This window comes from Xiphophorus couchianus, chromosome 20, assembly GCF_001444195.1.
Source record: "Xiphophorus couchianus chromosome 20, X_couchianus-1.0, whole genome shotgun sequence".
Taxonomy (NCBI): domain Eukaryota; kingdom Metazoa; phylum Chordata; class Actinopteri; order Cyprinodontiformes; family Poeciliidae; genus Xiphophorus; species Xiphophorus couchianus.
In genome coordinates this window covers 26,359,257-26,375,754 of record NC_040247.1, presented here as the reverse complement: position 1 = coordinate 26,375,754, position 16,498 = coordinate 26,359,257, and positions in this window count along the sequence as shown.

Here is a 16,498-nt window from a genome sequence, read left to right as displayed (position 1 = left end):
ACTTGGAGTGTTTTCACACCTGATAGTCCGGGGATGAAAATCGCAACATTTGTTTACATTTTCAGCTGCTGCAGTTCACTTTCACTCTGCACTGTATCATGAAAATACAAACCCGGGCGTGCCGTGGTGGCGTAGGGGTTGGCGCGACCCATATTTGGAGGCCTTCAGTCCTCGACGCGGCCGTCGCGGGTTCGACTCCCGGACCCGACGACATTTGCCGCATGTCTTCCCCCCTCTCCTTCCCCGTTTTCTGTCAGCCCACTATCATATAAGGGACAGTAGAGCCCACAAAAGGCCCCTGGAGGGGTTAAAAAAAAATACAAACCCTTTGGAAAAACCTGTTCCCCCCTCGCCTGTGGCAACACTGCATCATGAACTACAGACGAAAACAACACAAAAACCTCTGAAGAAGACACTAAAGAAGAAGTTTCTCCCTCAGGAAATGTTAACAAAAATGGAGTAGCGATTGATTTTAACAGTTGCAGGATTTCTCTTTTGTCTTTGGTAAAAGACCAGGAGTCATTTTTTTCTTTAGCGCTAGACACACTGGTTTGTTTTGGTCGTATTTACCCAGAAAGCCTTGCGCTGTAGTTCCCTTCAACCTAGATTTGTGGGCAGACAAGAAGTCATATTTTTGGTCTGCATCAGAGTTTGATTGCGCATTCACACCGCACCAAATTAACCAGGCTTTCTAGACAAACGGATTACAATGTGATTAAAGTAGACTAAACAGGACTGGTGTGAATGTACCCTTTAAATTCAGTCCAACCAATTGCCCTTATAAGTATTTAACTAGCAAACAGAGTCGACCTGCATGAGGTCTGATCTCACGCAAGGTTAGGTTATACAGCAATATTCCTAGCTTTAAGCATATCACAGTTATCCACAGCTCAGGTAGTACATCCTGTTAACATGCAAGCCAGCAGTCAAGCTCTTCACAAATCTGGCTTTAGTGGAAGAGTGACAAGAAGTCAGGTTTTGAAAGAAAACACTATGAAAGTTTCCCATTCGCCGTATAACAAGAAAACTAAAACTGATTGCTTTGGCTGACATGCAAATGCTGTGTACAGGGAGAAGCTAACCACCATAATCACACCATCCACATGGTGAAACGTGCAAGTGACATCATCATTCTGGGGAGATACAGTGACAGGAACATTAAAGCAATCTGACTGAAGTGATGCCTGTTTGCAATGTGACAAAATGTGAAAAGGTTCAAGGGTTTGCTTATAGAAACGTTATATTTTGGGAGCCATGAAAAATTTGATTTGTCTCCAAGACTTTCTACCAGTTGAGGCTTAGCCTATATCTTTATACAAATCATTCATAATTGTTTTAGATCAGGCCTGTGAAGAGCACTACAATATTGAACAAATTGTGAGACGTTAGGCTTAGTTTGAATTTCAACACTCGGCCGTGGAAATGGACGCTCGGCTACCGTGTTTGTGCTAGCCTGGATGGATTAGTCAAAGATTGTGTGTCTGTGTGTTTGCAGAAGGGGACTTTACGCTGAGAAATTGCTTTTCATGCCTGTCTTCATCTTTCAGTATCTCTGCGTCATTGTGCATGAGTGTTTCCCGGCGCGGGCCTGTGTATGTGTATCTGTCAGCATTTCCTGAGGCCTGCGGTCCAGGAGGCTGCCTCGGCCCGGGGTAACCTTCTCGCATGAAGGGAGTTGCATATGATACTTCCTCAGGCTTCGGCCAAGCATCACTCAATCCCTCACCCAACACTCCAGTCTGATTTTTTTTAAAACAATTTTTCCATCCCCTGTATTGCTTTTCTGATGTCCCACACCCACCTCGCTCAGACACCCTTCCTCCTCCCTGAGCTGAACCTTTAGCTGCCTTACTCCACCCAAATCGGTGCTCCATGTCCGGCAGCCCCCGGCAACAGCTGGGTTTGACATGCAGCTGATTTGTTTGACTCTTTTCTTTGAAGAGAAGGTTATATATGTATATATATATATATATATATATATATATATATATATATATATAGAAAGAGAGAGAGAGTCTAATTTGTAGCTTAGACAATACAGCCTGGGTATATACAAAGCGGTTTTCAAACCCCCCCCCCCCCAAAAAAAAACTCATAAAAGCGCACGTGAGGTCAATGCGACCTCACCAGACTGCACACAGAGTAAAAAAACTCGTGGGCTCTAAATGACCCCCATCTCTTAAGATCGTGGGAGGATTAAAGGAAAAAAGCTACCCAAAATACAGTCGCCCTGTGTGAAAAAATAATTGCCCCCTGAACCTAACTACATCAAGCCTTCACCTTTATATCACGGCGAAGAGGTTATGACCCACTCTTCCTTGTTGAATTGTCTTAATTCAGGCATGTTGGAGCAGCCTCAGTCACGAAGGACTTGTTTGATTTCTAGGTCTCTCCGAAATCTTTACTTAACTTTTTAACAATTCAGGACCAAAATCAGTAAAGCAGCCACACGTCATTTCCCTACCACCACCTCCATGTCTGTCAGTGTGATGTTCTTTAGTTGAAATGTTTTATTGGCTTCACACAGATTTTTGTTTCATCAGTCAAAGTAGTTTGGGTGTTTTGAGAACTGTGAGATGGCTCTTTGTGTTCTTCTTGGCCGCCATTAGCGTAACCTTGAAACTTTCCCTTGAATGCCATCGTTGCCCACTTTCCTTCTTATTTTTGAGTAGAGGGGCCTGTGGTGCTTTTGAGAGAAGAATATTAGTTGGTACCCTTAAAGAAACTCAAAATTTTATTAGAATCATGTTTTAAACTGAGCGATTTATGACTGTAAGGAGGTCCTGATAGTCCTTTTAGGAGTGCCAACAATTCTGCAGATACCACTTTGTATCAGCAGAATTGTTGCTTTGTAAATAAGCAACAATTTTTTTTCTTTTCAGAATTGCTTTTTTTATGTTGTCACTCTTGCAGCATGCTGCCACCAGTATATTTCACTGGGTTGTGGTTGATGTGTGTTACTAGATTTCATATACTAAAAGCATGCAGATTAACATAAAATAATAGCTTTTTTTTCCTTTTTTTAAAATCGTTTTCTGGAGAAACGACGCTGCATTTCACTGAGCTGCAACATCTACCTGCATTGAATCCATGAAGCTTTCAATGACTCCTCTTTTGCATCGTTCAAATAAGTGTCAAATGGGAGCAATGGGAACACGGTGACTCCCATCAGTCAGTCTTGTTTCTGGCTAACGTCTAAGCTTTGTTGACAGGATTTTAATCAGAAAGTGCAAGGGCAAGAGGAAGGCCTTGACGTTTTCCTGAATAGTTTAATACTCTCCATCGAGTCTGACCTCTCGAGTGCCTGATCGGTGGCCGTAAGTGACAGGCGACATTGTTGTTTTTCAAAGACGCTTGTCATATGGAAAGATGCGACTTGGCGTTTTTGATACGCGACAGATTTCCATTCTTTAATTTAAAATGAAAAGCTAAGGATGTTGCACTGACAACCATCATTTGGATAAGGCATCCTGATCCTAATGGACCATTCCTGGCTTTTCATGACAGTGTCGGTCTTTTGTCATTCATGGTCTGACATTGACGTTTGGAGAAAGAGCATCGCGCTAATATGATTCGTCCCTGGGAGGAGAAGCCCCCCTCATTCAGATGGGATTTGGAACTTGCACAGCTTAGCAACTTTTACAGGCGTACACGCTGTAAACTCACGCAATCATGCAAACTCTTGTTTTCATCATAAAGATTTCATCACGACTCTCTTGCTGCATTGAGAACAAGTGAGCGCCAGGGCTTATTACACCCAGCAGAGACAGGCCTTGTGTGGGTTTTTTTTTTTTCTTCTTCAGAGACAGTTGCTCTATTGCTGGCTTTGCTATCTCAGCTATGGGTGTCAGGGGAGGCATTCAACTCAGGCTTGGATTCTTATGGGCTTCCTGAGTCAAAAAACAGACCTTGCCAGGATTACTCCTCCACTTTATACTGCAATGGCTTTTCCAGTGACTGGACACTTGCAAACACTGGTGTTCTTCTTTTTTTTTTTTTTCATTGGAGTGAAGCTCCGACTGTTCCTTCACTGTCAGCACTTTTTCTTTTCTTTTGTTTTTTTTTAGTACAATACCCCCACAAAAGCTCAAGTTCAACAATCTGTCTGCTTTCTAGATCTCTGGTGGAGCATCTGGCAGCGAAGGCCAAGGCATTTTTCATGCAGCTTTGCTATTGGCTGTAACCACAGTGTAACGTTTCAGTGGACGCCCAAAGTCTTGAGCTGCACATTACTTTATGCACAAAATCAGCAAAAAATAATCGGCCTTATCATTTTACCACCATGAACACCCAACCGGTGAAATGCAATCAAGTAAAACCACAGGTGCTGAATATAAACGATAGTCAGAATCCGACGTGTGTCCAGTTTCATAACCTGTAAGGATGACATATGGTGGGTATCGGTCTCTTTGGCAAATGAGCACCCCTTCTCCATTTCTTGCCTGATTGTCATCTCGATATTCCTCACTCTCTTACTGTCTCTTTAACACTTCTTCCTATCCATCACTTTTCCACTTTTCACCTTCGCTCTTACTCATCTGCTCTTGTCACTTAGATTTATTTCTTCTTTTCCATTTCTGTCCTCCCCTGAGATCTCCTTCCTGTTGCTATGTGGCTTGAGGATGTCTCCACAACCTAACTGGGTGTGTAATTTGGATTTTGAACGATTTAATGACAATCTATGGTTAATCTAATCTGTGTATCGGTCATGTCGATGCTGGAGTTGTGGTTCAACCCTATCTCAGAAGTAAGTGACCTCAAAAAAAAGGCGCATAAAGAAGAACAACCATGGAGTGATATATTATATTCATACCAATGGTCATATTTATAGACAACCAAGCCAATCTAACATGCCCTGTTACCTTCTACAATCCCAATAGAGGCTCAAGCATGTCATAATGCATTGCTTTTAACATATAAAATACAGTCAATGGCATTGCATGTTTGATAAGCTGATGATTTCCAATACTTTGTTCTTTAAACAATAACATTATACAAATAAAAGCATTATTATTATTATGTTTATGATTGATGATTATTATTATTATTATTATTATTATTAGTAGTAGTACTAGAAGTAGTTGTATTATGCAGTGCCTTGCAAAAGTACAAACACCTCTTGCACTTTTCACCTTTTGCCACACTAGAAGCACTGACTGTTGTGTAATTTATTTGTATTTATTCAGCTGGCCAACACAAAGTTCATAATTCGGTAACACTTCATTTGAAGGGGAGTGCATAATACATTAAATCTGACATAACGCCGGTCAGCAACATGAAGGAGTCTTCATGAATGCTTGTGACTGTTGTCATAAAGTGTCATTTGGTAAATATCATTTAATGCAAAGTTGACAGTGTCAACGAAATTTTGCTTTAAGAAATTCACTACTTACTGAATAATGCAAAGTCGCCACTTTTAATGGGCTTTTAATGCAACGTTTAGTTCAACATTACACTAAAAGTGTCATTTATGACACTTCATGACAACAGTCATGAACATTCAAGAAGACTCCTTCATGTTCATGACAGGTGTGTCATGTTTATGACATTATCATGTCAGTCTTATTCACCTCCCCTTCAAATAAAACGTTACCTAGAATTCTTAAGGTAAAAGTAAACACACACACATACAATTTATTTACCTAAAATTTTAAAAGTGTGTATTTGTATCTTGCCCTCTTTACTCTGATAACTCTGAATGAAACGCAGTATGCCAGCAGTCACCAGAAACCACTTGTGTGTAATTTCATTTCTGTCATCTGAGAGCCTTATAGGCTCCTGATTAAACAAATAGCATTATAATTACTAAAAGGAGCCAGCGTAGCAAACAGTGGATCCAGACTGTAGATGGCAGCTTGAGCAGAAACAAGTCAGATTTTGTGTGGCCACCAATGAAAATATGATGCAAAACTACCAGAAACACATCATCTGAGTCCACCTGTGTTGACTAGATCCTCGTCTATATTGTATGTTCAATAAATTGCACAATTGAATTCAATAAATATATTCCTAAAAAATTATACCCAGAACTTCTCTGTTCTGTTGTCTACCTTGTTGCTATAGAGCATTTTTTTCCCAAATAGTTGCTCAATTGCTTATTACTTTAGGATTTTGGAATAATCAATGCGATGAAAATATTGTCACACTGTACCTAGTTACACATTATGGAGAAGGATCAAGAAAAGCTAGTTGAGACAGGAGAAATAACTGACCTCGTGTCACAAGTGTGAATCATAAGCCTTTCGCATAGAAATCTGCAACTTCTCTGTTTCAAGTGCAATCTTGTGCAAATAAACACTGACAAAGAAAAACACGCTAACTTGTTTTCCCCCTTAAAAGGAGAACTAAAAGACGAAGCGTGGAAAATTTTGGCTGCTGTGCTGGTGAACTTTTCCCCAGTTTCACCTGGTTGCCACTGAGGACTTCTCATCCATGACAGGCCTACGGGATCCGGTGCTCAGCAGAGCGAACAATCCATATGGGCTGTGCTGCTGTTTGTATGTGTTTCAGGAGAGACAGCTGTCCAGCTCATCTTCCCCTGTTGCAGCCTGCCTCATTTATAATTAACCCAAATGACCAGGTGGCTATGTCCCTCTGTTCCTGCCAAGGCATGCTTTCCTCTGACCTCTGAACTTCTATCAGACATTCCTCTGCCCGTGTTCAACACTCGTGTCCTGCTCCGAACAGCACAGGAGCAGGTGAAGCATTAAAATGATACATGGGTTGGTATGCCTCGCAGTAAGTAAAGTGCTGAAAGCATAGTCGAACAGAGTCTGAGGTAAAGAAACTTTTGCTTGATCAAGAAAATCTGGAGAAAAAGTCTTAAAATTAGATTATATAGGTAAAAAAACAAAAATTAAGAAAGAATATTTGTATTTAAAAGAATTATATTCTTTGAACTAGAAATGATAAAATACGGTCCATATCTTATGTATGTATATATAAAACCTTGTTAATGGACATTTAGCAGTGGGTCCCCCGATATCCGTGGGGGTTAGAGACCATAATCGTACCTAAAATCCAAGAATACTTGGAAATGTACAAACCTAGTTACAAAATGAAGCTGAAGAGACTCTCTAATAAAGGGGATAAATCACTGCTTCTTTTCTTACTTCAAAATCAGTCTCAAATATACAGTAGATACAACATAAACTCTTTCAATGACATATAAGATCCCTACTTGTCCTGCTTCTGGACAAATTCACAGCAACGTCTTTGCTTTGATGACAAAGTTCTACCTATAGATGCACCGGCGCCTGCGTTCACACAAAGTTGCACAAACCTCCTTAAATCTTCGCCTTTTTACTGTTTTTTTGTCTATTTTACTGCATTCTCCCACACATATCAGCATGGATCCACATGAAAACATTGACATTCAAAATGCTACACATCCCACTGTTGTAGCAAGTGTTTCCGTCCGTGCATTTTGATGCATCGGTGTTCAGTCCTGCATCCGTAGATCTCACACATTCTCTGTGCCCTTCCTTCGTCGCCCTCATAATGGTGTGAAGGGGGTATCGAGGGCAGAGACCCAAGGTTAGCGAACGAGGCATATTCAGTTTCTGTTGTGTAACAGCAATACCTCCAGGTTTCCTGTGCACATGTTTTGTGTAATGGTCATGTCCCTGTGATTGGGTGGGCCATTAGAGGGCATGAGACAAATGATACTCTGCCCGATTTCTGATTCCTGCTTCCTTTTGTCGCTGCTGCTTTGACTTAGAGCCGGACTTCAAAGCCGTCTCAGAAGCGTGAGTGTGAAGAGGCGGCTGCTGTTCAAACACCAGCTCTATGTTTGACTGGAGGATTAAAGCTGACTCTGACGTTTCTCGTGTCACCTTGCACTATTTCACAGCGAACTTCTTCCCGAGGTTGTTCATTTGGGGCCTCGCTAGAAAACGGCGAGGCATGACGCGGCAGAATGTGACCCCCGTGTCCCAACGCCTCGCTGGTCTCATACACCTCTGTCCGAGTCTCGTTTTAAAGGCACACTAATCTCCCCATACCCATTTTACCAGTGTGCCTGCCCTACCCTGACCTCACCTCGCCTCTTTGGCACTTGCCAGGACATCCATCACACCACCTGCCACTTCAGCCTGCAGCCCGCATTCACCCAGAGCCCCTAAAAAGCATGCTAAAGGGTGAGCCACGTGTCCACAGAACCCTCTAAATGGGTGACAATGCCACTGTCCTCACCCATCTACATTAAGCACCAGTACAATCCAGTGGCTACTCCGAAAGGAGGGGAGGGCCAGGGCAGGCATTTAAAGGGTTGAAACAGGTGTGTGTTGGTTTTTCTTAGCAGCCCCCTTTGCTTTGTCCCAGTGAAGTACTAACAAACTAAGAGGCTGGCTGTATTCAAGGCAAAATGCTTGAACGTCACGGGATGATATGGATGTGCAAAAAAAAAGAATCCTTGAACGTTTCCAAAACACACCGTGCATATTTTTTTTTAAGTGAGGGGAATTTAAAAGGTATGACGTGTTCGATCGTCTCAAGTTAAGACATATTATGATAACTTTGCATTGCAAATACAGCTGAAAGTCTTTGAGGATTTTAAAGACCAAAACTTTGTGTTCTTCTTTGCAAAATGGATGTCCCATAGACAGACCCTCCCACTTGAGCTATTGATCTCTGCAGCTCCGTCACCGTTACCACGAGCCTTTTGATAGCTTTTTTTCATTAAAACTCTCATCAGTAGGCCTACCAGTTTAGGTCTTTCTTTCCGTTTCCAGATGGTAAATGGAGAGAGCTTTGTGAGGTGTTCACAGCTTAAGGTATTGCTTTGTAACACAGACTTGTCTTGAACTTCTCTACAACGTTATCTCTGATCCATCTGCTGTGTTCCTTGGTCTTCATGATGCTGTTTTTTTCTGCTAATGCTCTTCAACAAACCTTCACAGAACAGCTGGATTGACACGCAGATTAAATTACATACTGATGGAACTCTGGTTAATTAGATTACCTCTGATGACAATTAGTTGGAATTGATTCTGTTTAAGGGAATCGGAACGAAGGCGGCTGAACACAAACACACACCATGCTTTTCTTTTCAGATTTCGTGAAACAAACTGAAAATAGGGCTTGCACTACTTTGTGGTGCAAATCCTGGATGATGTCTGAATTCACCCAAATCATGAAGCTGAAATGTAGAATGACCTTTCCCTCACCAAATTGCGAGAGGGACTTTTGGGGCCTCCGTTGCGTCATTCGGTCACTGAACGCAACCTGAAGCAAGGGCTCAGCTCGGCAGACAGACCAGCCAACTTGAGCGGCACCTCCTGACACCTGCATCAAGGCATCTTTGTCCGTGAACCAGATATAGGTGCATGGGGAAGTGTCTTGGCATTGAGCACAACTAGGGCAGAGTGAAAGGGAGAGAAGCCGCTTTTGTCCTTGGGAGTCTGTAATGGACTGATAGCATCATGCTGACCTCCCTCCTTTTCCACCTGCTTCTTTTTCTTCTCTTTAGTCTGCTGGCTGCTAAAGGCCCCTTTTAGGGCTGCCGTTACTATATGGTTTTTGATAATCGACAATTGTGTCCAAAGGAGAGGAGCAGCAGCTTGTATGCAATAATAGGAAAGACATTAAAGCCTTGTTCTGACTTCCTTATTCTGTTACTTTGTAGTAGTACTTTCATTTAGTCTCTTTTGACACAAGATTGACCCAATGGAAATTAAACCCCAAAGCTCCCAGGAGCACCAATACATATTCCTTGCATCACACCAAATGTCCTTTTCGCATCACAGAAGATGGAAATCCAGATCAGCCTGGTGTTGGACCTCCCGTGGAGCAGATCGGGACCCTGTAGAGCCTGACAGCCACCTTCTCATCACGAGACTTTCGCTTTGTGTCAAAATCTCTGTCGCAGCAACCCTGAATGAAAGAGACTGCGTTATCCGTGCCTCACTGGGCCATCTGACAATCCGTCCTACCAGCCCAGCGGTAACGCGATATGCCCTCCTCTGAAAGGGTCCCTCTAAAACTCTCTTCACCTCACTCACTTTTCGTCTCTGCGCCTTTTCTTCTCGGGCTTTTCTTCTCATGTTGTTTGTGGCGGGGACCTGCAAAGAGCAGTGAAGGTTGGCAGGGCAGGTGTCTGATTTTCATTAGAATTGCAAATTTGGGCGAGCAGACGCCCGATCAGATAAGAGGGAGAGCCGAGAACAAAGAGAGGGTGGAAGTAAGGAGAGGACAGCGTCGGGGTTTGAGTGTGTTTCCCCTGGGGATAAAGCCCAGGCTTATCTAACTTCCCGACAAACCCTACAGATGGGACTTCTTTACCTCGTCCTTCTCAACTCCGAAAGTCTGAGAGCAACGGGTGAAAAACTTGACTTCGTGGGAACAATAAAGGTTTCAACGAACATCAAACGTATGTAGTAGAATCAAAAATGGTTTCTGTTGTGTGGACATAATGAGCATAGGCATTAGGTTGCTACATTTTCACTAAAAATCAATGGTTTCTTTCCATTTAAAGAGTTAAGATTACAAACACTTTACGAAAAGACAACCTTTTTCTGAGTGTCAAAGATCATATCAGAATAAGGATAGGGTTAGGGGTCGGGGGTTTCACCTGAAATTCACTCAGGGACATAGACCATGATTTTTTAAAATATGTCCTGTGGTTTGACTGAGCTAATATTAAAGAATATGGTGATAACAACCATTGTTACATTTAAGGGAGAAAGGGGAAAGCTTTTCAGCCTGGGATGACATTCCCGACTGTGAAGGATCATGTCGTCTGGGGGTTCTGCAGCAGAAAAGACTGGTACACTTCAAAACATAGACGCCATCATTTGGACATAACATTATGTGGAAAAATTTAAACAACACCTTAGGAGCTTAAAGGTTGGGCACAACTCAGTTTTTAAAGTGGACAACGGTGACTCAAGCATTTTTTTTTTTGCCACAAAGAGACAAGCAAAGTCAGTATTTTGGAGTGGCCATCCCATGCCCATCAAAATCTTTGATAATCCTGACAAACCAAAAATAGCAAACCTTTAATCTGATTTGATGCCAAACAGTGAGAAAATATTTGCTTCTTTAAACTGTGTGTATCGACTTTCAAATTTGTTTCTGTCGGCTGCGTATCAAGTGCTGTCATGTCTGTCACAACAAATGTCTTTCTCCAAAAGGCAACAATAAACTGCGTTAGTACTTATGTGGGACCAACACAGGACACTGAAATGTGTATCAATACTTGTTTTAATCAAGCCTCATCACACATAACCTTAGGCCTTGATGGTCTTCGAATCTCTTTTCAGATATGTACGATTACTTCTGTGTTATTTATTTGCCTTTGTCCTTAGATTTTGGAGTCTTTTGATTTTTCAAATGTATTTATTCATATATACTGAATATATTTCAATATGCTTTTAGTTTGCTTCAATCTATTCACAATTGCTTGATGGGTAAGAATTTTAGGCAGTCGTTTCTTCATCCGTGTTTTTGGATGTAATTTTGTGTTTGGTTGTTTTAGTCTATGTCCTTGAAGAAATAAACAGAAACCTTTCTCACGAATCATAAATCCTGCCCTGAGATGATTTCTTTCAGTGTGATAGCGCCCCCTCCATCCATAGCAGATGCTAACACCTTGGCTGTGTAGCATCCAATCAGTTCCCACTTTTTATCTTTTTACTTGAGCAAAAGCATTGAGTAACAAACATGTGAATATTTCACGACTTTGAGGGTTTTTTTTCTTGCATTCATCTAAAGTGTTGACACTCTGGAGGCTCTGCCAGTTACCTAGCAACATTTGTTTAAAACAGGCATCCATATTTGGCATGCAATGTTTACTATTTGCCCGTCACCTGACAGAGGATGCATCTGCTATCTGAACTAACTTTTTATGTTTTTTTTAAAGCTCTAAAACTTTTACAGATACACCTGACATTGAAGAAATAACTATAACCTAGTTCTGACGACTCCATCCCAGCCAAGACAAAAGAGGGCCACATCCTGTCCAAGCCCCAGTCCTCCTCTGAGATTTTTTACACGTCCCCTCATCGGCACAACAAACCAGACAGGGGAGATCAAAGACCGTCTGGACTCACAAGCACTGTGTGGTGTGACGCTAAAGTGTGGAGTTGTCCACTTTATTCTGCTGAGATAAAACAGAAGCAAAAAGCTTTTTTTTTTCTCTCCCCAGAAGTGATTACCGGTGTTAACGATAGGAGATCAAAGTTAAGCTGGCAATGAGTTGAGCCCAAACTGAGGAAGATGACGCTGACGGTGAGGCTGTCGTTTTCTCCTGTCATAGGCAAATCTAATCAGCTGCTTTACATTAAAGACAGGCTGGAAGTGAGGCTGTTGAAGTGCCAGAAGCCCACGGACTGTACAGAGAGCGGCACGTTGTTTTCACTAATATTCACTGATAGTAAAAACACAGCTGGGCCGGGAACTGTGAATTTCCCCTGCAGGATGTCAGGAAATAAAAAGTATTTTCCAAAAGCGCATGAACCCGCCCCCCCCAAAAAAAACAACAAACAACAAAAAAGAAAAGACTCTATTTCTGCTTGCTGAATATTTGGGTCAAATCACAAACTGGCATCTGTAAAGCTTATGGTGGATGAGTGATGAGTGATGCACCATGACAGATCTCACCGCAGAATTCAAAGTATTGCTTGTAAGTCACAAGGAGTCCAGCTGTGCAAGTTGGAACCAGACTTCTGTAGTTGCACTTACAACCGGGCTTCTTCTCTTTGAAGGTGGTATCTGATTAGCAAAATGACAATGGTTTAGTAAGTTTAGAGAGAGTGGGGTTAATTGGTAGGACATGTTGTAATTCTGTCTAGTGATCAAGTTGCGTCTGTGTGGAATTTTGTCATTTTCCCTCAATTTTTTATTGTTGCTTTTTATTATTATTATTATTATTTAGAATATTTTAAATACAGCTCTGGGAAAAATTAAGAGACCATTTAAAATGATCTGTGGCTCTGATTTTACTATTTATAGGTGTATATTTGTGTGAAATGGACATTGTTCTTTTACTCTATGAACTACTGACAACATGTCTCTGAAATTCCAAGCAAAAATTTAGTTTTTATTAGCAGAAAATGAGAAATGGTCAAAATGACCAAAAAGATGCAGCGCTTTCAGACCTCAAATAATGCAGAGAAAACGAGTTCATATTCATTTAGAAACAACAATACTGATGTTTTAACTCAGGAAGAGTTCAGGAATCAATATTTGGTGGAATAACCAGGAGGTTTTCAGAGGGGTTCAGTGCAGTGGGCTCTTAGTGTTTTCCAGAGTTGCATGATGTGCAGTTCTTTAGAAAAATTAAACTGTATATGTACATAATAATGGAATACATTGACTAGACCATATGGTGTTTATCTCCACTCAGTGCAACATAACCAATGAAGACCTTTGATAATAAAATCTGGACACGCCAACCTACGTTTGTCCACTTCACAAAATGCTTCTATTGTTGCTAAATTTACCCAAAATCCATGCAGTTTCCCCCCAATTGACTCAAATCTTTACTGCAGCCCTTTATGATACAAGTAAACACTTGTGAGCAGGGCCGGCTCGAGCCACTTTGATGCCCTAGGCAAGATTTTGCGTGGCATTCCCTCCAATTTGTTTCACCCAAACACAAATCATCCGTAAGAAGAAAATATTTAAAACATTCTGACCTGATCATTTGAATGATATGGCCATCTATTATTAGCTATTAGTTTTAAAAAGAATCTTTTTTTTTTTATTAATCTTTTTCCTTGCCCCTTTTTGTGGCGCCCCAAGACCGCTGGCGCCCTTAGCGTTTGCATATACTGTCTATGCTATGGGCTGGCTCTGCACTTAATGGAGGAATTTGACAGAAAAAATGCAAATCAAGTGGAAAAAAACAAGGATGACTTTAAAACGTTACGTGGACATCTAAAAGAGAAGTCCAATCAGATACCCCATGTGATGTACCAAAACGAAACAGCCTATCTTGCTACTATTTGGGTACATTTTAAATCGATGTACAACAGTACAGCAAAAAAATATTTTAAACTGATCAATGCCAGTCGTTCCACAGGTGACAGACCACATCGAAAATAAGTTTGAGTGACTTGCAGAAAAGACTGGCTAGCAAATAAATTCACAGGAAAGGCGTCCTTGTGGTAAATTAACTTCACTTTACACATTTCCTCTCCGCGTTCTTACGCACGGCGGCTGCTTTTAGGCTAACTCTAAGCCTCGCTAAAGGCTTCCGAGTTGCAGCCCGGATCGCTGAAAGAGTGGTCTTGTATTCCTCCCCAGGAATTTCTTTTCCTTCTCTGTTCATGTTGACGCATATCTGTTTGTGGTGAAGCAAAGGAGGGCGAGGTGAGAGGCAAGGAAACCACCATACCCCCTCCAGAGATGGACAAACCCCTATTATCCCCCCTCTTGTTCAACTCCCCTCTTCTCCCTCCTCCCCCCTCTTCCTTCTCCAAGTGGGTGCTCATAATTGGACCTTTGTGCTGTGCGTGAATTCTTTGCCTGCACACACTTTCCCAGACTGTGTCCGGCCACCAAACAGATGGGCTCTGTATACAGAGGACGCACACACACATGCTCCCCACACAAAAAACATCCACACACACCGCACCGGTCCACGAGACATGTCACACACTCATGCCAGGCCCTCCTCACGCTCCTTTAATAGAAAGAGTAATGCAGACCGATAACAAATGAGGCATGAGGAGCTGCAGGACCTCGCAAGGATGCTTTGTGCATCTCAATCTGTGAGCAAAAATCTTCAATGTGTCTTAAATTGGGTTGTGTGTGTTTTTTTTTTTTTTGGTCCAACGAATGCATCATTTGTGGGAAAAGGGGGCGGAGAGGGAGAGGTATTAGGGAAAGGTTTTATTGTCCTGCCTCTCCTTAGCTTTGTTCACATTTTAGAGCATCGCGGTGGGTTGGTGGAAAGCAATATGTCGCCAAGGCAACCAAAGCCCGCCGATTGTCTGTTAGTGCTTTAGAGCTTGCAGCTGCAAAGGTTCTCCTCTTGAAAGAATCTTGTTTTGACCATTGCCAGCGACGTCAAGGAGAGGCTGTTTGTGGCCAGAGTGGGAGTGTTGATGGGAACCTCCGACTTAACGCCTCAATTCCCAGCAAGCCTCATTCATTGTTTTCTGATGGAGGATTTTAACCTCGCACAACAAAACGTAGACATTCTGTACTGTTAAATAATGAGAAATGATGTACAAAACGTATCTGTTTGTAAATGCAGTCTTTGACAAGGTTTGAATTCTTATAACCTTATTCCTACATATCAATTCCCGGTCATGTGTTCGTGGTTCTCTCTGGGTACCCTGGGTTCTCCTCAAAGTCCAAACTTATGAGTGTTAGAGAAATTGGTCTCTGTAATTCTTGTATTGTGTCTATGTGTTGCCCTGCGATGAACTGATGACCTACCGCTCCATTAAGGAAGGAAAGAAGCAACCGAAGAAGGAAGGAGGGAACCAATGAACATTCAACAATGGGGGCCTTGAATAAAGTGTGCAAACGAAAATGTTTCCCTTTATTTTCTTTTCCATATACTGTATGTCCAGATCTGAAATAAATCAAATTCTCCACTTTCATAAAATCTCCTAGATTGTGATCCGACCCCGTATAAAAAGTTAAAAATTGTCACAACACAATTTTGTTTTGGTATCAGAGCTACACGTTAAACTTAAATCCAGCATTAGCTAGCTTAGTGACGAGAGCTAACGTTAAAGTCAAACTACGGCATCAAGCTGAGCTTCTTCACCCTTGAGGAAGCCGCTAATAACGAACGGCAGGGAAAAGAAGAAATGTTAAAGTTTTAATCCAATTTCAGTTCTTTCTGAACATATAAATGAGCTTTAGAATTAGCTAAAATTGAAGCACATCTTAAAAATGAGTTCAGACTTCGCTAATGTATTTAAAATAAGGTGTTAGCATAATTTCTCCTCGGAAGCACTGGTTAAAATCTGATCTCTAATCAAATTACTTTACTTTGTTTTATCACGGCAGGATTCCGCCGAGTCCTCAAGCTATTTTTTTTTTGTGTCTATTGTAAGAAATCTCGAACGGCTTCAGAAGTTTTAAGAGCGGCACAAACAGGAGCAGGAGGCTTTAATAACTCAAAGCAAAAAACATGATGGATTCTGGTTGGAATTTCCTCCAAATCATGCTAGACGAAACGAACGTCAGCGGAAACATCTGGCGACAGTAAATGGTCCAACAGGTGCAACACAGCCACATTTATCTGGTTGGGGAATCCAGCTTTTCTTTTTTTTTTTAATTCAACTGATCAGAATGCAACACTCGATCCACGATGTAGAGTTTAAAACTCACACGAATGAAGAAATGTCAATTAGAGGGACTGTTCTCCTGCTGGACAATTCCTCTGAAAGCAACCACTTTTTATTAGACACGACCAATTATGTGTCTCATTTCCAGTTTTAGAAGGAAATGTTGAACAGGAGCAAACACTTGCAGTGAGAGAGAGAGAGGAGAATAAAAAGTTTTGTCGGGCTGCACAGATTGCGTAGTGAGGGGG